The sequence below is a fragment of the Oratosquilla oratoria genome, chromosome 4 (assembly GCF_046742065.1).
Source record: "Oratosquilla oratoria isolate Oo_2021 chromosome 4, ASM4674206v1, whole genome shotgun sequence".
Lineage (NCBI taxonomy): Eukaryota > Metazoa > Arthropoda > Malacostraca > Stomatopoda > Squillidae > Oratosquilla > Oratosquilla oratoria.
In genome coordinates, this window is record NC_134780.1 from 73599863 (window position 1) to 73626676 (window position 26814).

Sequence of the window (26814 nt, forward strand, 5' to 3'; positions counted from 1 at the left end):
ACTGATGCATGTGTGTTTTTTGATCGAGGAGCTCCATTTGCTTCCTTTTTATATGGTCAATTCACGGGGGAACGCGGGTCACGCGGTAGACCTCAGGCTGCATCTGGGTAGGCCTGAGGAGTTTCATAGCTTGAAGAAAAGCCTGAAGCTCAGTGATGTACTGCACCGCTTCTTGTACTCATGCTCCTACAGTGATTGAATTAAAAACAGGCCCGCCAAGGTCCTCAAACGTTAAATCCAGTAAGTTTATGGAACAAAATTGATGCAGACATTATCCACGGAAACGATATAAGGTAAAGTTTGATAAGTGAAATAATAGAGATAGGACTCCGCGTACACAACAGCAATTCCGCTACAATTAGATAATTACAAATACGTAAACACAAATTGACAGCTGCGCCCGGTGAACGTCATCTTAAACGGATAGAAACATCAGCGGTGAATCAACAAAAGATAGGAAGTAATAACGTATTTGCAGATAGTTGGTATGCTATTCCATATTTATACTTACTTTTTGGGCATCATTTTATTTAGCACTAGTTTTATTCATTCCGATTATTACAGTCACTGATGCAGCACTAATAAAGCTACACATATAAACATCACCAGTAGTTGTGGGAGTGGTATTTATAACGTGCAGGTACATAGACCATTATGTGTGATGTTAGAAGTGAACATTTTTGTCATCTTGGAGTTTGATATTGTCACTTTGTTATACAATCAAAATACATACTTTCCCCAAAAAAACATGAACATAAACTGTAGTCTCCAGAATTATTCACTTAGATTATTTTCGTGGCCACTATTTCCATGCCCATGGTGCCAGTTCTATACCCGATGTTACTTCAGCAAAGCAGTTACTTCAGATGACCGCAATGTTATTGGAGCGTGATAAACTTGACTGCTAGATTTGTGGCTACCAAACAGAATTTGGCACACAATGAACCACATTATTATTAAGGCAAAATGCTGATTATCTGTACATTACAGTAACTTGGAAGAGTTACCTGGTATGAGTCAACTCGCCTAATTGGACCATGTCACCTGGTGTCCAGATAAATTTAGGTAAATGAAGGATAGGCTCACAAGTCACACATGTACTGCAGTCAGTCAAGAGAGCAGTACCATAAATACAGATTGAAATATTTCTGCTGAGGCCCACTGTATGCCTCATCATTTGTTCAATTCAAGATCAACTGCTTCATCAATTGCACCAACTTTTAAAAAATTAAGAGCTTCCATAGATATTTATTTTTTGTGATATAAATTTTTGGTATGTTTTTAGAAGTGCATACCTACAAGATATAGCAATAGAAAACTAAATATTTGTTTTTTAAATTATAATACATCAACTTGGTATATATTTATCTTGTTAGAAATCAATATCCTAAAATGCTGCGAAGTGATCAACTAATGAACGGACCCACGATGACTGAGATGCCATCTTTGTTTTGATAGATGCAGAGGTCAAAGAAATTAGAGTATGATAGATTTATCTAACCTAACCTATCCTGCTTTAAGTAGTATGGTACCTGTAATTCTAGAGGTCATCAGGGATGTTGACAACTGGTTTTGCCATCCAATTAGCCTGCCAGGTGTAAAGGAGTTTCATAGCTTGAAGAAAAGCCTGAAGCTCAGTTCTGCACTGCAGCACTGTTTCAAAAATATGTAGTGTGGTGATGTTGCTTAGTGGGAGAACACCCGGTACACAGTGTCAATGCCATTGTCAAACTGACATTTACAGGACTGAGATAGACAACATAGCATCTTGAACCTATTGTCTTAGCTCCATTCACTAGCATATTTACTTTTAGCAAGTTTTTTTTAGTATTGATTTCTGCCAAGAAAGATTTATATTATATTGATGTATTTTAATTTACAAAATAAAGATTTAATTTTCTATTGCTGTATCGGATGGGTATATACTTGTAAATTTTTTTTTTTTTTTTTTTTTTGTGTGTAATGTATGCACACCACTCCCCTTTGTCACCCATTGATAATGGAAAGACAAGAAAGGGGAGTTCCATGTATTATTTTTGATAGGGCTGTTATTGTTAATCTGTGGTCATATTGAATTGATAAAAAAATCATAGAAAAAAATAGATTAAAAAAGAAAAGTGAAATTAAGATTGTGCAAACTTTTCACCACTTTACTGGGGTTAAATTGGTCCTTTTCAGGTGAAGAATTGTTCTCATTCTAATCTTTTATCCCTGTTTGTTTAATTGTTTGTTTTTTGCATCAAAGTGATGTCATCAAAATTGTGTCATTTGTACCACCCACTGATGCAGGTGGCACTGTGGGCATCATGGGATCATACCCTGTGCATGTCACATGGATGAGAATGTAATCTAGATGTCAAGTGTATCACTGAACTATTTCAACTGGGGGGGAGCGGCCTTGTGCTGGCCGCTTGTCCTCTTAGTGTCCCACTTCTTGTGCTTTTCTTTTATTCTGTTGAATTTATAGTATAATCACCACTGAAAGATGCACCCAACCAGTCATTTTATAAACATGTAATAGTAGTACAGCCCGTGTAGCCTGACTGGAGTATCTGTCTTGGACTCTTGGGTCTGTCCCTCTCTGATCCAGACTGGCTGGACTAGGGTGGCATGGCCCTACCAGGTGAGTTGACCAGGGTATTTTATTTTTCAGTTAAGGGTACCAGAATTCAACGTTTAATAGTTTTATTGATGCAGTTCTGTTGTATTCACTAAAATTACTCTTACCATGGGGGGATGTGTCCCCCCCAAAAAAAGAAAATTGAAATTATTGTTTTGCAGTAGAAATCAATATTAGATTTACAAAGGATTGACAAAGGAGGAACATGCCAACAGGAGACCTTTTGATCCATAACTAGGTCGGATGCTGAGAAAAATAATATAATGATAAATAAATAAAAGAAAAATAAATAAAAATTATAATGATATAAGTAATAATAAATAAGATAAATAAATCCTTAGGTATAGTTAAATAATACACAAACAGGTAAATAGTAAATTGACATAACTAATAATAAATAAAAAGCAAACAATAATAAATAATAACAAATAAATAAACAAGTAATATAAAATAAATGGCAGTCATTACAGCATCTTGCTTAGGTGTTTATCTAAATCAATCTTAGTTTCATAACTACACAGTTGGCGAAGTTGTTTCTACTCAATTCCAAATTAAATATATTTCCTGACAGTTGGAAACCATTATTTCTTGTTGGATTCTCATTCAGTGTGAAAATTTTGTCACTTTTGATGTCAATTCCCCTAAGACCTGTATCAAGTCACCTCTGAGTCTACGCTTTTTTATTTTTATTTATTTATTTATTTATTTTTTTTTTAGGGAAAACAGATTGATATGTTTTGATCGATTTTCATATGATTTATTTTTTATATTTAGAATCAGTTTTGTGGCTCGCTGTTGTACTTTTTCCAATCTGTCACTGTCTTTAATGAGATTCGGTGACCATACGTAAACAGCATATTCCAAATTTACCTAGTTGTATTTTGCGGGAAGGGGAGCTATGCTCGTGTTGTCCCGCCTTTGTATCTTGCAGTGTCTAGTTTGTTTTTAAACTCATGAATGGTTTTTGCGCATACTATTTCATTGTCCAGTTTGTTCCAAGTGTCCAAAACTCTATGAGGAAAACTGTTTTTCTTCAGTTCTCTTCTATAGCTATGTTTTTTTATTTTCTTTCCATGTCCTCTTGTGTTTCTTTTGTCCCAGTTAAGTAAGTTCTCACTATCGAGTACCTCTGTGCCTTTCATGATTCTGTAGATGGTCAATAGGTCACCTCTCTCTCTTCTTTGCTCCAGTGTCGGTAACTCCAGTTTAGCCAATCTCTCTTCGTATGATAGGTTTGCAAGTGCAGGTGCCATTTTTGTAGCTGCTCTTTGGATTCTTTCTATTTTCTTTATATTCTTTTTGGTACTGGGGGACCACAATGTCGCTGCATACTCTAATCTAGGCCTTATCAATGTAACCAATATTTTTTTCATCATGTCTTCGTCCAAGTATGTAAACGCCACTTTTATTGATCTTAGCAAGTTGTAAGTCTCCCCGACAATTTTGTTAATCTGTATATCATAGGACAAGTCGTTCGTGATAATTACTCCCAAATCTTTTTCGGATCCTACTTTCTTTACTTCTTTGGTTCCAATTGTATATTTTCCTGATATTCTGTTTTTGCTTTTTCCAAACTCCATTATGCTACACTTCTTAGTATTAAAGTCCACTTCCCATTTCTGACTCCAGTTCCATACCCTATTTAGGTCTTCTTGCAGTGCTTCACAGTCCTCATCAGTTTCTATTTTCCTTAGCAGTTTGGCGTCATCGGCAAAGAAGCTCATGTAGCAGTTCACGTCCTCATCCATGTCATTCATATAGATAGCAAACATTATTGGTGCCAGCACAGATCCTTGCGGTACTCCACTGATCACCTCTTTCCAGTCTGAATATTTTTCTCTGAGCACTACTCTCATCTTTCTACCAGTCAGAAAGTCCTCTATCCATTTTAGTAGGTTTCCCTGTATTCCTCCTATGTGTTCCAGTTTTTTAGTAGTTTTCTGTGTGGTACTTTGTCAAAGGCTTTTTGCAAGTCTAGGAATGCACAATCAGCCCATCCATTTCTTTCTTGCACTATGTCTATTAGTCTTGAGTAAAAGCATATTAAGTTTGTGGAGTATGATCTTCCTTGTCTGAATCCGAATTGTCTTGGGTTCTGTCATTGTCTTCCAGATGTTTTACCCATCTATTCTTGATTATTTTCTCACAAATTTTGGCAATGGTGCTTGTTAGTGATACTGGCCTATAGTTGGTGGGTTCTTCTTTGTTTCCTCCTTTGTGTATTGGTACAATGTTAGCGTTTTTCCAGTCCTCGGGTATCTTTCCTTCTTTGAGTGAGCTGTTTATTAAGATGTGTATTTTGTCTGTTAGTTCTTCTTTGCACTCCTTTAGAATCCAATTTGCAATACCGTCCGGGCCATGTGATTTTCTGACATCCAGCCTTGATAAATGTTCTGATATTTCCTTTAGTGATGCTGTAAACTCATTCATGAGGGGAGATTTCTTGTTTTTGTCTATGTCACAATTCGGTATTTTCTCTCTGGTGAAAACAGATTTAAAGTGATTGTTCATGACTTCGGCCATCTCTAAATCTTCTGTGTATTCTATGTTTCCTTGGCATAGTTTCACCAATTCCTGTTTGTTTTTAAGTTTACCATTCACATACCGATAGAATAGTTTGGGTTGCTCTTTGCATTTGTCTATAATATCCTTCTCATGGTTCCTTTTCTCCTCTCTTCTCACATTAACATACTCATTTCTATAGTTAACATAAATTTGCCATTTGCTTTGTTTTTTGTCTTTTCTCCACTTTTTCCAAGCTTTGTCCCTTCTGTCTTTTGCCTCACTGCATCTTTTGTTGAACCAACATTTAATGTACTCTCTCTCTCGCTTTTGTCTTGGTACATGCCTGTTTACCCCTTCATTGTAGTTTTCCATCAATATATTCCATTTCTCTTCCACTGCTGTTTCTTCCCTGTAAAATATTTCCCAGTTTGCATTCCGGAAGAATGTCTTTAGTTTTGTAAAGTCTGTTTTGTTGTACCTCAGTCTTCCTTTCCTATGCTTTTCGTTCCTCTCTATGTCTATTTCTTCCTTTAGTATAGTTTCGATGAGTACATGGTCACTCTTTCCAATTGGTGTCTCATACTGGACTTTATGCACTATTTCAGGCTCTGTTGTAAATATTAGATCTAGTTTCGATGGCTCTTCATTATTTCTGTACCTTGTGTTTTCACGGACCCATTGGGTCATTGTGTACTCCATGGTCATATCTAGCAGTACATTGCCCCACGAGTCATCTCCTCCTTGCACTGTCATGCTGTCCCAACAAATTTCTTTGCAATTGAAGTCCCCCATAACTACCAGATTACCCTTACCCATTAGTATCTCATTGAGTGATTTTCTTGTGTCATCTAGCATTTTTGTATGTTCAATTTCTTTCCAAGCGCTTGTTTTTGGAGGCACATAAGTCACCACAAACTTTCTACTTTTCATATTCTTGCCTTCGACTTTTATCATGATCAATTCAGCATTACCTTTGCCCTCTGCAATTTTTGTCACCTTTAGGTCTTTCTTGGCCAAGAACATGATTCCCCCTCCCTGTTTCTTGTCCCTGTTTTTTATCCAGTAGTTGTATAAACCTTGTCCGATAACAGTGGATGGTATTTCACCTCTTAGTTTAGTCTCTACAATTCCCATTATGTCTGGTTTTGCTTCTAACAGATAATCATTGAGTTCATTCAGTCCCGAAATTAGTCCGTCAATGTTGGTATAGGCCACTTTTAATTTTCTTCCTTCTCCCTGGTTTCTTCTTCCCTTGTTTTGTTCGTTTTGAAGCGCCATTGTCTTAATCTCAAGTCTATTACTCTCCACTGGAATTCTTTGCATTCTGTCTCCGATCTTTTCAAGTTTTTTTCCTTTGCTTCTTCTCTTAGCGCCCTTTCTTTTTCTAATTCCTCGGTACTCATTTCTCTTTTTATCCATATCTTATTGTATTTTTCACTCTTTGCCAAGTTACCTACTTTTTCAAATATGTCTTCTACTACCACTTGTGACCTTAGTTTTATCTTTAGAGGTCGATTCCTATCCTTAGTATAGCGACCAATTCTGTAAGTCTCTTCTAAGTCTGTGCCTGAATCACTATCTCCCCCCTGAATTTCATTAAGGATTTCTACTGCTGTCTCTTTTTCTTCTTTTTCTCTCATGTACCTCGCCAATCCTTGTTTTTCTTTAAGCCCATAAACCACAATACATTTCTTCCTATCTACTGTGTCCCTGACCCAATTTGCTTTTTCGTTAATCACTTGAATGATTGTGTCTTTTGCATTATCTTGCATTTGCTGCTTGACTATTTCTTTGAAAGCAATTTCTTTATTTTCAATATTTTCTTTCCACTTCTTAATTTCCTGGATACTGTCCCCACCTAAGTTTTCTTCGATCTTTTGTGTCAATTCTTGTAATTTGTTGTTCACTTCCTGCTTTAGATTTTCGCTATTATTATCATTAGTTTTCTTCTTTTCATTGTCATTCTTCAGTTCATTTATGTCTCTTTTCATTTCTTTAATTTCGTTTGTAAGATCCAAGTTAGCTTTTTTCAGGTCAGAAATTTCATGGTTAGTCTTAGATAAACAATCAATTAAACCAATGACCTCTTTTCTTAAGTCCATGATTTCATTTTCCCACCGAGTCCTATTTTTGCTCATCTCTCTCTCTATCTCTAATAATCTACTTAAGTTCTTTCTTTCGTACTTACCAAACCCTAAGAAATCATTGTCATAACACGTGTTTTTTTGATTGTTTACATCGCGGTTCAGTGGATTGCCGCCAGATGGCTCTGATTCGCAACTGGCTTTCGAGTCGTTTTCATTCATTTTTGCTCGCGCAGTCCTAGAATCTTGTTTGCTTTCTCAGAGGTTGAAATACACTGCTTAGATGATTTGAGATTGTTACTGATAATTATGCCAAGATCCTTTTCGCTATCCACTTTTGTTAACAAATTTCCAGATAACTTGTAATTGTACTTACTGTTATTTTTACCTATGTGTATACCCTTGCATTTACTTGTGTTAAGTTTCATTAACCTCTTCACTCCGGGGCACATCGCATGTCTGGCAGCATTAGCTGCTCGACGTGCAATGTTGCGTCATAATAATCGCATTATTAAAAAATAAAGTCAGTGCTCAGTCGTTTGTTCTCTTTCACCCGTGAATTTTGATAACCATAGAAAATATGATGAAGCCAGTTTAGAGAGAATGGAGGTTACGTAGGTACGACTACAATAAATATAATCAAGACGCTGACGTCGGCATCATCGCGTACCCACTTGCTCCTCATGCCACCTACGTAGGCGTCACTGTATGGAAGTGGTTAACCACTTTTCAGATCATTGCTGTAATTTATCTAAATCTTCTTGAATAACTAATTGATTGAAGTGATCATTTGCCATTCCGCACAGTTTTGTATCATCAGCAAATTTGGAGACAATAGATTTCAGTCCATGGTTTATATCATATATACTATGAATAGAAGTGGCCCAAGAATGTAACCCTGAGGAACTCCACTTGTAACATTTTTCCATCTAGAAGTTTTTCCATTTAAAACAACTCTGTTTTCGAACATTCAACCAATTTCTAGTCCAACTTAATAGGCTACCACTTACTCCATGTGAAGCTAATTTAGTAAGTAGCCTTTCATGGGGGATGGTATTAAAAGCTTTTGCAAAGTCTAGATATATTAAATCTATATTGTTTCTTTTGTCATAATTTGAGATAACTGTGTTGTAGAATTTGAGTATGTCACACTCCATTGGAATCCATGCTGGCTATCATTTATCCAACAGTTACTTTCTAAATGATGTTTGATAGCATCTCTGATGATAGTTTCCATTATTTTTCCTATGATTAAAGTCAAACTTACAGGTCTGTAGTTATTTGGTTTCTTTTTGTCACCTTTTTTGAATATGGGAGTAGCATTAACTAGCTTCCATTCTCTTGGGACATCTCCGGATATGATGGATTTCTTGAAAATAATTACATATGGAACAACAATCTCATTTTTCATTTCCTTTAAGATTCTTGGATGCCAACCATCAGGCCCTGGTGTATTATTAATTTTGAGTGTCTCTATACACCTTTGAATTTTTTCTTTTGTTTTATTCACCATAGTGGTTTACCTTAGACTTTTCACAAGTTTCAGTTTGGAGTTTACTTTGAGGTGTTTTGTTTACGAATACTGAGCTAAAATAGTTGTTTAAAATATCACACATTCCTTCATTTGAATATTCAAGTTGACTGACTGCAGATAATAGTGGACCAATGTGATTCCTAATAACCTTTTTATCTCTAATGTAACTCTAGAATTCTTTGGGATTGTTTATGGATTTATCAGCCATATTCATCTCATGTTTTCGTTTTCGTTTTTTTATTGTCTTTTAAATGTGTCTGTGTTATTACATAACTTTGTTAGTCATTAAGTGAATCTGACCACTTGTATTTCTTATAAGCCTGTCTCTTTTTAGCAATACTTTTTTCAGTTTCTTTCACCCTTAATGGTCACTTCCAGCCTGCTGTCACACTCTCCCCTTGTACATCTCATCACCTCCCACTTTTCTCCATTTTCTTTAATCATCTCCAACCCCTGACCCACTACCCTTGCATTCACCTCTCGCACCACCTCATCCATGTAAAGATTGAACAGCCAGGGCGACATAACACATCCTTGACGAAGTCCCACCTTTACCTCAAACCATTCATTCTCTCCATTTCTAATCCTAACACAAGCTCTACTACTCTCGTAAAAACTCTTGACTGCTCTTAACAGCTTTCCTTCTATCCCATATATCTGCAGTACCTCCCACAGTGCCTTCCTGTGTACCCTGTCATAAGCCTTTTCCAGATCCATAAAAGCCCAAAAAACATCCTTACCTTTTCCTATAGCTTTCTCACATATCTGGCTTACCACAAAAATCTGATCTACACAACCCCTACTTGTCCTAAAGCCACACTGTTCCTCACCAATTACTCCCTCTGTTCCTCTCCTAATCCTCTCGATCAAGACCCTCCCATAAGCCTTCCCAACTACACTCAACAAGCTGATCCCTCTGAAACTACTACACTCACAAGAATAGATACACAAGTATCTATTCTAATTTTTTTTTAGCAATTTGAATCTAAGTTGTGATCACTATTTGCAATAGTTTCACCAACTTCTACATCAGTTATCATGCTTTCACGGCTAGTGATCAATAGATCGAGTAAGTTTCCTTGTCTTATGGGCTCTTTTACATGTATAACCACTCCTCGTTTAACGACGACAATTGGGACCAGCGCGTCGTCGTTAACTGAATTGGTCGTTAAGCGAAAGTGTATACATATGTACATGTACTGTATGTGCAATGTCCAGCAATACATGTATCTTTATTTTTGTGTATTTTCCCTCTTTTATACAGTACATTAAAGCTTTATTTACTGTTTATTTACGGTGGTTAGGTTCCTGAAATTACCGTATATGACCAAATCCGCGTATGCTGACATTCCATATTGAATACCGGGGTATTTTTTTAGTTTCAACCATGGGCGGAATATAGCAATAGAAAATTAACTATTAATTTTGTAAATTAAAATGTATCAACGTAATGTGCAATTTTGTGGGCGGAAATGAAAGTAAAAAATACCTTGCTACAAGAAAATATGCTAATGAACGAAGTCGGTAGCATAGGATTGGGACGCCATCTTGTCATCTGCCAACGTGTCTCACGACGACGACAACGAGGACGAGCCGGATGACATTTAATTTGCAGGTAATGATTTATTAAACACAGGTTAGGTTAGTTTAGTTTAGGTTAGATGAATTCATCATCCTTTCATTTCTTCGACATCGGCATCTATCATAGCAAACATAGTGTACCATTCGTCCGACATGACTTCGTTACTTACGAAATCTGTTTTAGCATTTTTTTATTATTTCCGCTCACAAAATTGCATATTACGTTGATACATTATAATTTACAAAATTAATAATTAATTTTCTATTGCTATATTGCGCCCATGGTCGAAACTAAAAATTTACCACTACCGGTATATACTGTACCCCAGGTAGTTTTTGCAGCTTGCAGGATGGTAATGTAGACCTAAGCTTCAGAACACTTTACCTCACAGGTAATATCCACCATACAAGTTCATTTATAACATCATACAAATTTGCCTCGGCCAACTTAATTATCGTACACAACGTCGTAACTTCGGGAGATTTACGTTAAACGAATATTGGTCTGTCATAAAGCCCATCGTTACTCCGAGTTGTCGTTAACTGAGTAGGTCGTTAAACGAGGAGTGGGTGTATTACACTATAAAACATTTATATCTGACACCTTTTATTGGGAAGAATGGTGGGCCTCTGCAGAAATTTTGCCCAAATGAAAAACAGTTACTGGTTGTGTATATTAATCTGAAAAAAAAAAAAAAATCAGAAATTGAAATACAGAAAAATAAAAAAGTTCTAAATGTATCCAAATGAAGAATTGTATCTGTCTGTATACCAAGAGAATTATTCCCCCATATAAGGGAGGTAGCCATTCAAAGCATGCACCTATCCTAGTCCCAACCATCATCCACTTGTTTCCCTTTTATCTTAGCTCCTTGAAAGGGAAACAAATAGGTGATGGGTGGGGATGGGTGCATGCCTTGACTGGTTACCTCCCCAATAAAGGGGAAGAACCCTCTTAATAAATAGAAGTATTCTAGAGTGAAGAATTAGTACAAAAATAATTCATCATGCAAGACTAGCTGCAACTTTGACTTGAACTTGCATTTGCTTGGGGGAGGCTTCAAACATATCATGCAGCATGCTGCACCTGAATCTTAAGTCAGTGACTCTTAGTACCAATAATTGGAGATATGGTATTGTCATAAGGCTGAGACCATGAGAAATATGTTGATGTATCATGTCTCATTGTTCTTCTTTTCACTTAGAACAAATTTAGATTGGCCAGGGACCAATAGGCTTCTTTCCCCTTACAAGGGAAGTAGCCAGTCAAGACATGCACCCATCCCTGGTCATGGTAAAAGCCAGCAAGAGCTATCACCAGCCGACAAGAGCTGACAACAGGCCCAAAAATGCCAACAAATGACTGTATTGCTAGTAGAATAACTTGTTTTCAATTCTTTGTGTTATATGTTATTGCTGTACGAAGATTTGGCACATTTGAATGAACAAATCTTGTAATATACCAAGTTTAGTTTGCCGACAACACACTGGACTTGTTGGCTGCCATCTTAGCTGGGTCTCACTAATTACCCACCAAAACAGACCATAACTGACCAAGGATGATTTTTGCTCAAATGCACAATTTTATGTAAAAAAAATTAGCATATGGTTGCATTATTTGAACTATTTTCTTTAAAATGTGTGATTTTCATGTAATTTGATCAAAGAGAAGTTATGTTTTTAGCTTCTGCAAAATTACCGACCACAGCTACGAATACCGTCCAGCCCGCCATCTATGATCACTGGTGGTATGGATCAAACTACACTCTATTTAGTTTCTTACTATTATGTTATTAGTAAAATAGATTGCATATAGTTGAATTATTTGAACTATTTTCTTTAAAATGTGTGATTTTCATGGAATTTGATAAAAAAAGAAGTTATGTTTTTAGCTTCTGCAAAATGACTACCACAGCTATAAACACCGTAAAAAATTAGCATATGGTTGCATTATTTGAACTACATACATGATTTTATGCCTTTCCCTTTTTGGCTACCTCCCTTGTAAGGGGGAGAAAGCCTTGGTATATGTATTATTTGAACTATTTTCTTTAAAATGTGTGATTTTCATGTAATTTGATCAAAGAAAAGTTACATTTTTAGCCTCTGCAAAATAATCGACCACAGCTACGAATTTACTGACCAAACCCGACCCAAAATATTTATACAGCAATAAAATATAACACAGAGAATTGAAAACAAGTTATTTTATTAGCAATACAGTCATTTGTCAGCATTTTTGGGCCTGTTGTTGGCTCTTGTCGGCTGGTGATGGCTCTTGTCGGCTTTTACCATGACCACCCATCCCTACCCATCTCACTCCCACCTGTTAATCATTTCCTTTTATCTAAGCTTCATGTGGATGAAGGGTTATCCTTATCCCCTGCCCACTGCCCAGATCAGAAGTAATGCAGCAAGACACAGCAAGACACAGTAGGTCCAGCCACTTCATTTACAGTGTCCCTCCCTCCTCATTTCCTTTTTCAGAAATGGAGAAGATCAATTGAAATCCCATTGAGCCTGGTCAATTTTTGCCATTCACAACCATTTGCCACTTGCACCTATTTCTTGCCTTCTCTCATCCCTGTTCAACAGGAATTCCCATTTTACTCATAGCCCCTTTCACTCCCATCTATCCAGCTCATTCTTGGTCTACCCCTCAGGTTCACTTGATCCACTTCTGACCTCCACTTTCTTTTTGCTTGTCTTTCTTCATTCTTTCCATGTGCCCAGACCATCCCAGTATTCTTTCATTTGCCCTATCTACCAGGTCCCTTTCCACCCTAGCTCTCCTCACCTCTTCATTTTTCACCCAGTCCCTCCTGGTAACACCCACTATACTTCTCAAACACACTTAAATTTCTCCTTTCTTCTCTTGTTGTAGCCACCATCTCCCCTTCATACAGTCTTCTCTTTGCATCCATTCCTAGATACCTATTTTGCATGACACTTTTCATACCTCCAAGAGATTTACTTGCTTCCCTCACAGGTTACCTCAACCCCAATTCCTCCACTCCCTGCTACATGTGACCCTGAATATTTAAAACTACCTACTTCCAACCTTTCTCCATTAAGATGTACCTCCAGTTTGCTGCCACCCTGACCTCTTTTATACCTCATCAATTTGCTCTTACCCACATTTAATTCTAACTTACTATTATCATATACCTTACCAAACTCCATCACTAGCTGTCTCAGACCCGCCTCTGACCCAAGTTGCAAGTTTAGTGTCATCAGGAAACTACTGTTGGCTCATCTACCTTTTCCCTCTTGTCTCTAACAATCTCCAATTCTCTGCCCATTACCTTCTCATCTACCTCTCATACCACCCCATCCATATACACATTGAACAACCATGGCGATACAACACACCCTAGACACAGCCTTTCGCCTCTAACCACTCTCACCATTTCCAACCCTAACGCAAGCTTTCTTCCTATTCCATATATCTGCATTGTCTTATGTCTTCCTGTTAACCTTGTCATCAGCCTTCTCTAATTCCATGAGGGTCCAAACATCCTTACCTTTTGCCAAAAAAAACTCACAAATCTGCCCTACCACAAAAATTTTATCCATGCACACACTACTTTTCTTAAGCCCACACTATTCCCCACCAATTATTCCCTCTGTTCCTCTCTTAATCCTCTCAGTTAGTACCCTTCCATATTCCTTTCCAACAACTCAGCAAACTATATTCACACTTGTCTTTATTTCCTTTGTGAAGTGGAACTATACACACACTCCTCCAGTCCTGTGTCTTCTGGCAAACTTCCTTCCCTTAGGCACACATTAAACAGCCTCATTGGCCAATCCACTATAACTGTTCCTTCCCTTATCAGACACTCTGCATGACATTCCTCCAAACCAGGTTCCTTCCAGCTTTCACCATTTTCAGTGCTCCTGGTATCTCATGTATCCCTGTCATTTCCCATCACGGTCACTTTCCTAGTTTCTCCCAGTGCCACAATCAATCAGTCCCTAACTTCCTCCACATTCAACAACTCTCTGAAATACTGTACCTATATTCCCCTTACTACCTTCTCTTCCATTAACAGGTGTCTTTCTGCACCCTTTAACTTTTCATCTCTGACTCACCCCTCACTCTTCTTACTTCCTTCCAAAATATTACAAAGGATTACAAAGGCGGAGCATGCCGACAGGAGACCTTTTGATCCATATCTAGGTCGGATGCGAAAAAAAAAATCATATTAATAATAAAATAATAAATAAAAACTATGATAATGTAAATAACAAATAAAATACATAAATAAATGCATAGGTATAGTTAAATAATAAACAAGCAGGTAAATAGTAAATAATAATTAATTGACATATAACTAATAATAAATAAAAATCAGACAGACAAATGATAACAAAACAAAAACAAATAATATAAGATAAATTATAATCATTACAGCATCTTACTTAGGTATTTATCTAAATGATTCTTAAAGCTTTGAACTGAACTACATTGCACTACCTGTGCAGGAAGTTTATTCCATTCATTAACTACACGGTTGGCAAAGTTGTTTCTACCTACTTCCAAATTGAATCTATTTCCGGAGAGTTTAAGACCATTGTTTCTTGTCTGATTCTCATTCAATGTAAAAATTTGGTCACTTTTGATGTTGTCAATTCCCTTTAGAATTTTAAAGACCTGTATCAAGTCACCTCTGAGTCTACGCTTTTTTAGGGAAAACAGATTCATATGTTTTAGTCGATTTTCGTATGATTTATTTTTGATATTTGGAATCAGTTTTGTGGCTCGCCGTTGTACTCTTTCCAATCTGTCAATGTCTTTAATGAGATTCGGTGACCATACGGAAACAGCATATTCCAAATGTGGACGAACTAACGATTTATATAGCTTGTTAATGAGTGATGGACTTTTGAAATCAAAAGATCGCGCAATGAGTCCTAGAATCTTATTTGCTTTCTCAGAGGCTGAAATACACTGCTTGGATGATTTGAGGTCGTTACTGATAATTACGCCGAGATCTTTTTCACTATCCACTTTTGTTAAGGAATTTCCAAATAACTTGTAATCGTACTTACTGTTATTTTTACCTATGTGCATTACCTTGCATTTACTTGTGTTAAATTTCATTAGCCACTTTATCTTTTTATTCATTTCACAAAATTTCTGTCTTACTCATACCCCATGTTACATCTACTCTCTTTGTCTCCTTTGCCTTACATTTTGCTTCTCCTCTCTTTTTGTATCACTTGTATGCTTTGTGAGTCCTACTTTGCAACCAGTCTGCTTCTTTTCTACCATCACCTTCGCCTCCTCATCCCACCATTCACAACCCTACCTTCTATTCCCTCCCATCCTCTTTATCCCCCATACCATCTTTGTGCAGTCATTTCCTCGTTAAAGCATACCATTTATTTTCCTACCTCCTCTTTCTTACTCACCACCTACCATACATTTTTCAGCTTTTCCTGGTATTCCTTCTCATTTTCCTTCTTATTCAATTTGTTAACTCTTAACTCCTTTTTACCTCCCATACTTTTCTTCCAGCATTAGCATCCAGAACTCATCCTATCCTTCCTTTTGGCACCACTATATAATCTATTAATGCCCTATCAAGGTAGGGAGTGAGGAATTGTTTGTACTGTTTTGGGATGTGCTAGATAAGATTAGGAATAAGGGAGGGGTTCTTGTTGTATGTAGAATTCTTCCGAGGCATAGAGTTGGAGGCATGTGGCATTCCAGGGCTATTGCAATGAATTGCAGGCTGGCAAAATATTGTAAGGCCAATGGATGGGCATTTGTCGACAACTGGGATTGCTTTTATGGTAAGAATCATCTACATACAAAGGATGGGGTGCAGTTGTTGCCCAGAGGATTTTGGCTCCTTGCTGAATCCCTTGAGTGAGAAGTAGGCATCCTCCATGTTTTTTTCAGGTAGATTACATGGGAGTCGGAGAGAAAGTATCGAAATACAGTTTAGGCAATAGGAACAGCTCAGTGAGGGACTGTGTAAAGAATTACCAAATTAGGTGGAGGGAGGATAAACTAAAAGTTTACTATACAAACAGCAGAAGTGTGATAAAATTGATTAGCTGCATAGAGAGATTTGATATTATAGCTATTACTGAATCCTGGATCAATAAGGCTGATAGACATTTCCTTCCGGAAATCAAGATGGAAGGATATAAGTTTTTTCACAAGGACAGGGTTGGGAGGAGTGGGGAAGGAGTAGAACTTTTCTTTAAGAATACAATAAACTGTATTATTAACAATTTGATTAAGGAAGAGGACAGTACGGAATCTATTTGGGTGGAGATTATAGGCAAGAATAAGAAACTTATTATTGCCATCTTATATTGACCTAATCTCAGCATTGAGCAGACTGTTCCCCTGATTCATGAAATTCGCAGGGTGTCCCAGTACAAAAACATTGTGGTCATGAGAGATTTTAATTATAGAAACATTGACTGGGAAATTTTAGTAGATCAGGAAGCAAAATTTTTCCTAGATGTGGTGCAGGATAATTTCCTAAAACAAATGATTACCAATCCTACAAGAGGAGAGAATACTGTGGACTTACTCTTAACTAATAATAAGCACCTAACAACGTAAAAGTGGAAAATAGTCTAGGCTCTAGCAATCATCAAGAAATAAGATTTGATATTATTTGGGAAGAATTAAAAAGTATGAATAATGTTCAAGTACAGTACTGGACTTCAGGAGAGCCAATTTTGACAAGATAAGAAACTATTTGAGACATTTGATCACTCACAGAACCAACCCAGGGGGCTGTGATGGGGTCAGATATACGGTCAGTCTAGAGGTCATTAGCACGGACAGGGATCGGGTCATGGAGGGTATGCATAACTTGGGTCATGTCACCTACAGGTGCGGGGTCAACAGCCAGGTCAGCAATTTGGATGAAATGTATAGTAACCTAACAGATTTAATTCTAAATGCACAAAATAAATTTATTTCCTGCAAGTCAATACGGAAGAATAGTAATAGAATGATCCCTCATTTTTCATGGTTAATGGGGACCAGAACCCCCTGCAAAAGGTGAAAAACCGTGAAGTAGGATTTGCCAACCCATCCCCCCCCCCCCCAGGAATTTTTGTGCATGTGTATGTGGGTACCAGAATGTTGAAAATATGTAAATAGTATTTATACTTTACATATCTGAGACAAAGATTACAACAGTACATGTATTTACCTAAATTGTTAATTATAAAACCTTATACAGTAATTAATATTTATTATAGAGTAATTAAGGGGGATCAGATGCACTGATAGAAAAATATTAATAAAAAAGTTTTTTATATATCGACTTGATATTTTTACAGTATAATCAAATTATTATTTTCCATATTCCATGAACATTTGAACAATGTATGTCCGTCTCTTCATCTGTCAGTTCGTGTGATGTCATTGATGACGTCACAAATGTTTCCCGATCTTTATTTTACCTAGACTAACCTGCTTTTGCATGTAAAATCTCAAAATGCCAAACAGTGTGTAATTTTGTTTTTTCATAAAAACTTTATAGATCAAGATACAGTAATCCCTCCCGTATCCATATCAATTGAGCCATGGCCGTGACGGATACGCGGAGTTTTTTTTTTAGCCATTATTATCAAAGAAAATGAGGGTTAAAATACAAAAAAAAAAACGTTATCGTGCCCAATACACTAATATTTTATTGTAAATAAATGTATAAACACACGTGTACATTAATGTGTACAGGTACTCCTCGTTTAACGACGACAATTGGGACCAGCACGCCGTCGTTAACCGAATTGGTCGTTAAGCGAAAGTGTATACTACGTACATGTACTGTATGTACAATGTCCAGCAATACATGTATCTTTATTTTCGTGTATTTTCCCTCTTTTATACAGTACATTAAAGCTTTATTTACTGTTTATTTACGGTACACGACGTCGTAACTTCGGGAGATTTACGTTAAACGAATGTCATAAAGCCCGTCGTTACTCCGAGTTGTCGTTAATCGAGTAGGTCGTTAATCGAGGAGTACCTGTATATGAAAAAAAAACCCACACAGTACATACTGTATAGTACTACATGATTACATCATGGTGTGGACAGTGGTGGCAGTGGTGGTGATGGAGTTGACTGAGGTGTTGCTGGAGGAGAGCGAGTTGGTGGTGGTGGTGATGACTCGTGACGGGTCGATGGCCCTGGGTGTGGTGAGTCCTCATGAGTTGATTTTGGTGGTAATGACGAGTCGATGGCCCTGGGCGTGGTGCGTCCTCATGAGATGATGATGTTGTTACCCTGAAGAAGGTGTCCAGCTTGGTCTGCCTCGTTGGCCACTTGCTGTGTTTTCTGATCAGCATTTCTCGAATCATCCGTAAAGATGAGGTGGAGCTGCGCATTTCTTCGTCAGCAGCAGGATGTTCAATAAAATCTAGGATCACTTCAAGGCTTGCCCTGGCCTCAGAAAACTTAGGCCTTGCCTCAACAACAACCTCATCATTATCATCATCATCACTATTGAAGTGAGGCTCGTCCGGGTGCATTACCTCTTCAGCAATTTCTTCTTCAGTTTGCAGGTACATCCCAGGGTCTCCTTCGTCACACTCTAGCCAGTCTTGCACGTCCTTTTCTGTGGCCGCTTCACCTGGGATGGGGCATGGGGTAGGAAGGTGGTGGGATGTGTGGGCTGTAGTGACGCGCGAGCTGTGTGAATCACTCCAGATATGTTCACCAGATCCTGGTCACCATTCGGATACTGGAGGGAACTCCGGTAGTTACAGGGCATCTGGATAGTGGCGAGTTCCCAATAATGGCGAACTGGATACGGGAAGGATTACTGTATACAGTACATAGGTCATAAAATGCATGACTTTGTGATGTCGCACCGATAGCGTTTTTTCCGATAAAATTCCCTCTAGCAATATTATTTATCATTTTAATCATTTATCAAAACTTACACGAGAAAGGCACAACATTCATGTGTTATCATGATAAGTTTTAAAAAAAATTGATTGTTTTTTGATGATTTTTTTTTTATGAATATTTTGAAAAAACCCGCGAAGCACTGAAGCCGCAAAACGTGAAACACAAAGTGGCGAGGGAACACTGTACTCCCAAATGGATGATGGACAGGCTGAAACATGAGGTACTGCTTCATCCCTTAAAGGTGATTGAACAAATTTTATATTTATCATCAACTACTGAGGTTAGACAAAGATGTTCATATAGAAATACATATATTGAACCCATATTCCATAAAGGGTGGTATGAGAGGTAAATGCAAGGGTGGTGGGTCAGGGATAGGAGATGTTTAAAGAAAATGGAGAAAAGTGGGAGGTGAGCCAGCTGTTGTTTGTGGATAACACTGTGCTTATAGCAGAATCAGAGGACAATGGAAGTTGGTGACAGTTTGGGAGATTGCGTGAAAGAAGAAAGTTGAAGATAAATGTGATGAGATATACAAGGGGTGAAAGTGGCAGTAGACTGGAAGTGAGCATTGAGGGAGAGCGACTGGAGGAAGTGGATAGTTTTAGATACTTGGGTGCGAATGTGGCAGGAAAGGGTGGAGTGGGTGGTGGAGGTAGAATGTAGATTGAGAAAAGTGAGTAAATGCCTTGGTGGATTAAAAAGCATAATGAGGAATAGAAATTTGGGAATGGATGATAAGAGATTGTATTTAGGAGTGATTGTACCAACAGCACTGTATGGGGGAGAAACATGGAACATGAGAGAGGAAGAGAGGAGTTTGAATGTGTTTGAGATGAGGTGTCTGAGAAGTATGATGGGTGTTACTAGGCTGGATAGGATGAGAAATGAGGAGGTGAGGAGGAGAACAGGGGTGGTAAGGGAGTTGGGAGATAGGGTGGATGAAAAAGTATTAGGATGGTTTGGATACATGGAAAGAATGAGTGAAGAAAGACTAGTAAAAGAGGTATGGAAGGCAGATGTGGAGGGAGTGAACATGAGGGTCGACGTAGGATGAGATGAATGGATGGGGTGAAAGGGGCATTGGGGAAGAGGGGAACATCTGTTGAGTGGAGGAAGGACGGGAGAGGACAGAAGATGGGTAAATGGAGAATGGTTGTATATGGATGGTGTTGTGATGCATAAGGTGGATTGGATGGGGGGTGAGGTAGTATGTGTGAGAAAAATTTGACACAACCCGAAGGGATTTCTCCCCGTCTTCTCCTTTTCTGCATGAGGGGACGGAGAGGGGGCCACCGATTTAATGAAGCGGCCTTGCTGTGGATGTGCTGTGTCTTGCAACACTGCCTCTGACCCAGGGCAGTGGACAAGATGCAGGGATGACCCGTCATCCAGGAGGTGCCAAGATAAGAGGGAGGGTGGAGGGGAGTGGAGTGTATTCAGGGATGGAATGGGTGGGAATGGTTTTTATGCCTTTTTCTTTTTGGCTACCTCCCTTGTAAGTGGGAAAAAGCCTTTGGTATATGTATATGTAATTACATTTCCTCATTAAATGGAAAATTATTTCCTTATTAAATGCAAAATAATTCTCCTGACTGCGAGAAAAATGAGGTTAGTAATTAGAGATAAATACTCGAAATGGGAAGAAATGATAAGTGGTGTCCTGCAAAGTTCGGTGCTGGCTCCAATCCTGTTTGCCATATATATAAACAACATGGATGAAGGAGTAGAGTGTTATGTGAATTTCTTCGCAGATGACGCAAAAATACTAAAAGTAAGAACAGAGGAGGATTGTGAATCATTAGTCAGACCTAGACAAAATCTGGAAATGGACTCAAAAGTGGGAAGTGAACTTCAATATCAAGAAATGTAGTATAATGGAATTTGGAAAAGTAAAAACAGAATATTAAAAAATAAAGAAAATGGTAAGGCAAAAAAGTGAACTCTGAAAGAGACCTTGGAGTAATAATCGGTAAAGACATGACACCGGACAAACATATCAACAAAGTAGTCGGAGAAACCTTCAACCTATTAAGGTAAATGAAAGTGGCATTTGACTATTTGGATGAAGAAATGATAGAAAAATATTAGTTACAATAAGACCAAAACTGGAATACGCAGCAACACTATGGACACCCAGTACTAAAAATAATATAAAGAAATTAGAAAGAATACAGAGAGCAATGACAAAGTTGGCACCAGCTCTTTCCAAATTAATATACAAAGATTATCCACATTGGAATTACCAACACTGGAGCTGAGAAGAGAAAGAGGAGATCTACTGACTATATAGAAGCATGAAAGGAATGGAAACCCTTGATAGGAATGATTTACTAAAATGGGACAATGGAAAAAACAAGAGGACATCAAAAGAAACTCAAAAAGGATAACTATAGAAGAGATCTGAAAAAAATATATATATATAGCTTCCCACTCAGAGTGCTGGATACCTGGAATAATTTAGATAAAGAAACAGTGTGTGCAAACACTATTCAAGATTTTAGAAAAAACTTGACACTGAAAGATACAAAGATGGGTCACCACGAGTATAGCTCCCTTCCCATATAATACAACTAGGTAAATACATATATAAGACAGAATGAAATCATATTACCACTGCATTCATTCAGTAGATCTATACTCTGATCTCCACATTCCTATTTCTTTGGAATTGAATTGATAAAGTAAATAGCATCAGCAATAAACAAATTGGCATAATCTGCACACATGGAATAGGTATCATTTAATATTACTCACAGTATTAAAGTGTTCATCATTGTTATAACTGCATTGGTATAATATGCACACACATGGTATGGAATAGATATCACTGAATATTAATTACATCCTCCATGGAACTAAGGTAATTATTAATCCTTGATACAATACATAGTCTGGGTTTACACACCTTAAGGAAGTGTTGCATTGCTTTATAGAGTAGGTGAATTTTTTTTAAATATGTGTTTAGTGAATATAGGTATAAATACCCCATACATTAGTGTGTAATTCCTCAGGGTATTGTGTTCCTCCCATGTAAATATAAGGCATAGTGAATATTTAATGAAGATATAGTGAGCTCTAGTGAAGCTCTAATTACTTAGTGGAAAATCCTTCCACATCATTCAGTTTGGTATGAAATGGAAGCTGAGAGTCTGGGGAACAAATCTTACTAAATACTTTTTTCAAACTAATACCTCTGATTATTTTTATTAATTTGTTTCTCTGAATAATTAAAAAATGCTGCAAAATTCTGGTTTTATAAAAAAGAATTATTTCATTTTTTACTATAGAAAATAAAGATCATGATGTTTTCTTTCAAATGAAACAAAAATTACAAAAATCCATAAAGAACAACCAAAGATATTACAACAGAAAGAAAAAAATAAACTTTACAGGATGGGAGATTGAAATTTTTGTGACCATTTGTTTCATGGTTGTAATATATAGCAAATTCCAATTTTCTCTTCTTTACTGTTGAGGTGTGGGTGGAGGAGGTGTAAGGTGGGCGTGGCTAGTAAATGCTTACAGAGTGCTGGGCGCAGCTGTGCTGCTTTTCTCCTCTTTCTTTTTCCTTGTTTCTATTTCTGGCACTCATGGGCCCTCTCTACATTCTGCCACTTCACTTTCTTGTTTCTTGTTCATTCGTCCATAATCACAGCAACAATACAGGGCAAGGAATCAAAATTGTTGTGTATGGTGAGAGCGCCAGGAGTAATGTCACCTTCCTTTGACATTTTCAAGAGTACTGGTGCCCTGTCAATTGTCTTTGTGGGGTATGCTGGTGGAAGGAGTTGCCAAATATTTCCATAAACACAATTCTGTAGCAAAAAACAGAATAGCAATAGAAATGTTGATGCTATTTCAATATACAATGTTTTTTATGCAATGAGGTTGCCAATATTTTATTTCATGCTGTATAAAAAAGTAGAAATGAAATATAGTTGTATAATTTTGTATGAGTTTTACCACCATCATAGAGATTCTTTTGAAATGTTTAACCTAAAATTTGCTCCTGTACCAGAATTTTTTTATTGATTGCTGGCGATGCTCCCTTAACCTCTTCACTCTGGGGCACATTGCATGTCTTGCAGCATTAGCTGCCCGACGTGTGATGTTGCGTCATAATAATTGCATTATAAAAAATAAAGTCAGTGCTCAATCATTCGTTCTCTTTCACCCGTGAATTTTGATAACCATAGAAAATATGATGAAGCCAGTTTAGAGAGAATGGAGGTTACATAGGTATGACTACAATAAATATAATCAAGATGCCGATGTCGGCATCATCGCGTACCCACTTGCTCCTCATGACGCCTACGTAGGCATCACCGTATGGAAGTGGTTAATTATATGCTCTCTCTGGTACAGCATTTCCCCCCCTTTTACCATCAAATATGCCAAAGCGAGCACATTATTTTGAATCCCTTTTAGAGTAACATTGAGACATGTTACTAGATTGGCTGTACCAACAAGAGAGGACCAAAACATTCTTTCCAGGCTGGTCAACAACTAGCAAGTTCCAACAGTTGACATGTCAACATATATGGTCATTAACATAAAGCATACATTATACATCACAAGAAAATAAAGTAAATACATCATGAATTTTCATACACTAATTAAAATATAACCTAAATCATACAATGTATACATAAATATGTTAATTTTTGAATAACTTCATTTTCCTTGCTTATAAATTAGAATATGTAGAGAATGGAAAACAAAAAGGGGTGACTATCATATGCAGTATGGTAACACTGGTTAAAAAGAATATGCACACAACGAAACATAACTATGAAATTAAGGTTGCCAGACAAGCGAGATCCAACCCAAAGGGATTCTTTCATCTACAGAATAGAAAATAAGGAAAGGATAGGCCCAATTCAAAATAATGAAAATGTCATGATAGAATCATAGGATAAAATGAGAGGCATTTAACAAATATTTTCTCTCGGTGTTTACTAAGGAGAGGTTAGATAAGGTACCTGACTGTGATCTGATTTTCAGTGGGGATGAAGAAAGTAGACTAATATCAGGATTAGTAAGGTAGTAGTCAAGCAGGTTGAAAGACTTAAAGCTACAAAATCTCCGCGTCCAGATGAAAATTATCTTAATGTTTAAAGAGTGTAAATTTGAAATCTGCAATCAATTAACAGAAATATTTAATAAGTCTTTAGACACTGGTTTTGTGCCTATTGCTTGAGGGCAGGCAAACATTATTCCTGTTTTCAAAAAGGGAGATAAATCATCTATATGCAACTACAGGCCAATCAGATTGACGTCAGTTATAGGTAAAATACTTGAATCAATAATAGACTTAGAGAACACATCGAGAAACATAATTTGATTCATGACACACAGCATGGTTTCTCCAAGGGTAAGTCATGTGTAACTAGTCTTCTATCCTTTTACACTAAATTATATAAGGTGTCAGATAACAATGATAGTTACAATGTTATTTACCTTAACTTTAGCAAAGCGTTCGACAAGGTACCCCAAAAGAGACTACTAAATAAAATCAAAGCCCATGGCATAGGAGGAAAAGTATTAGAATGGATTAGAGCTTGGATTAGTGACAGAAAACAGTGGGTATAAATGGTGTAAAATCCAGGTGGGGGAGTATTTTAGTGGGTCCCCCAGGTCTTGGTTTGGGGTCCCTTATTGTTCATTATGTACATAAACGTCTTGGACAATGGGATTAATAGTGATATTAGTAAGTTTGCGGACAACAGAGCATTGACACCAGAAATAAAGCAAACAGAGCATTAGGTTTCATTGTTAGGATGGTTACGAATAGAAGTGGAGAGGTAATTATCAAACTCTATCTAGCGTTAGTTAGACCCATCCTTGAGTATGCGGTACAGTTTTGGACATCAATTCAGTACACAGAAGAATGACCAAAATAATACATGGGCTCAGAAATTTACCTTATGAAGAGAGGCTTAGGCACCTTAACTTACATTCTCTGGAAAGACACAGAGTGCAGGGTGATCTAATAGAGGTGTTTAAGTGTATCAAAGGCTTTAACAAGGGTGACACAAACAAGGTCATCATATTAAGACAACAGGGCAGGACTCACAGTAATAGATTTAAACTGGACAAATTTAGATTTAAGAGGAAATAGGCAAGAATTGGTTTACTAATAGGGTGGTCAACAAATGGAACTGACTTAGTAACTATGTAGTGAGCACTGAAACTATTAGTTGTTTTAAGAAAGGGTTAGACTACTTTAAGGATGGGGATGACAGGTGGTAATGTACATGGAACTGCCTAGTGTAGGCCTTATGGTCTCTTGCAGTCTCCTTCATTCTTATGTTGTATTCTTTCATCCACCACCCTTGTGCACTCTCATTGTATGAGGTGGCTGAATAAAGAAAAATAATTATTTGTTTGAAGTAATTTTATCAAAGCACTGACAGACGTGTGCACACTTCGAAGACGAGAACTAGACTAAACCCACGCCAGTCTTGCATTTGGCGGGAAAGACGGCACGAATCGCATTGCGATTACAAAAATGCTCACAAAATATACAATAATAAATGTATAAATAAACAAAACTGGAAATATGTACATAAAAACACAAGAAATGTCACCATTACATCATCTTAAACACTGTGTTTGCTATCAACAACTCCCTTTCTAAACATATATCCAATATCATCTCTCCACTATAATTCATACCTGACCCCCAAACTTCCCTATTACTTTATCAATTGGCTCAACCTGTACTATAACATTGAAATCCCCCAACACCATTATATTTATAGGGTGTGTACAGTAATTGTTTTGTTTTTTAGTGTCGCACAAAAAAAAGTCACAATTTAGTTGAAAATGCATTTATTGAAAAAAAAAAAAAAAAAAAATGTATCAGCACACTTCTGGTGTCCCATTACTCGATGAATCCGCCCTTGGCATCAATGACGTCCACAACACACCCTCAAAATCTGGCACAGGCCTTCACAGCCTCCTTGGAGAGATTGGCAAAGACAACCTTGATACAACTGATCAGATCATCCTTACTCTTGCATGGGATGCAGTTAGTATCTTGTTCAGTTGTGCCCCATACAAAATAGTCCATAGTTTCACCTCCTTTGTCACCACTGTCACCACCACTGTCGGTCCTCGACCGTTACACTTATAGTAGTCTCGTAAATTTCACTCACAAGGCCCCTTGCCTTGGTTACGTCAATTCCAATAACTTTTCAAGTTCTTCTTAAGCAGTAGGCCCCATGCCTAGTAATTGTCATGTACTTTAACCAGTCCTGAGGTTAAGGAAATTGGATTAGTTTTCTTCTACTATAATTACACTGTCTTGGTTACACTCAGGATCTCCCTCTCTCCACTGCTCCGAGACCCCCTCCTCCACGCCAGACCACCTTTGTTCAGACATCACTTTTTATTCGTCCAATAGTCTTTTACTTCTCAAAACAAGTGACACACCTTAAGGGCGTGTCTTTTTCCTTTGGGCCAATAATATTTATTTTCATACCCATTTACCTCCAATCCAAGAGGCTGTTACAGTCCTTCCAGAAATATTGCTGTGTAAGCAAAAGCATATAAGCAAAAGCATGACGTCATTGCGCAAGTGGTC

General features: G+C 37.4%; 1 protein-coding gene across 6 annotated transcripts in view; it reads left to right on the top strand.

Annotated features, from left to right (window-relative positions):
- Positions 1–373: 373 nt before the first annotated feature.
- Positions 374–26814, top strand: part of LOC143024895 (osteoclast-stimulating factor 1-like) — a 169077-nt gene continuing 142636 nt past the window's right edge. Inside the window, exon 1 of one of the 6 annotated variants that reach the window (XM_076184288.1) lies at positions 374–485. The gene's annotated coding sequence lies outside the window, so the exon portion shown is untranslated. Of the gene's footprint in view, positions 486–594; positions 641–990; positions 1066–2307; positions 2624–26814 lie in introns of those variants that run through there. The other 5 variants (XM_076184294.1, XM_076184293.1, XM_076184290.1 and 2 more) reach the window with 5 other exon arrangements.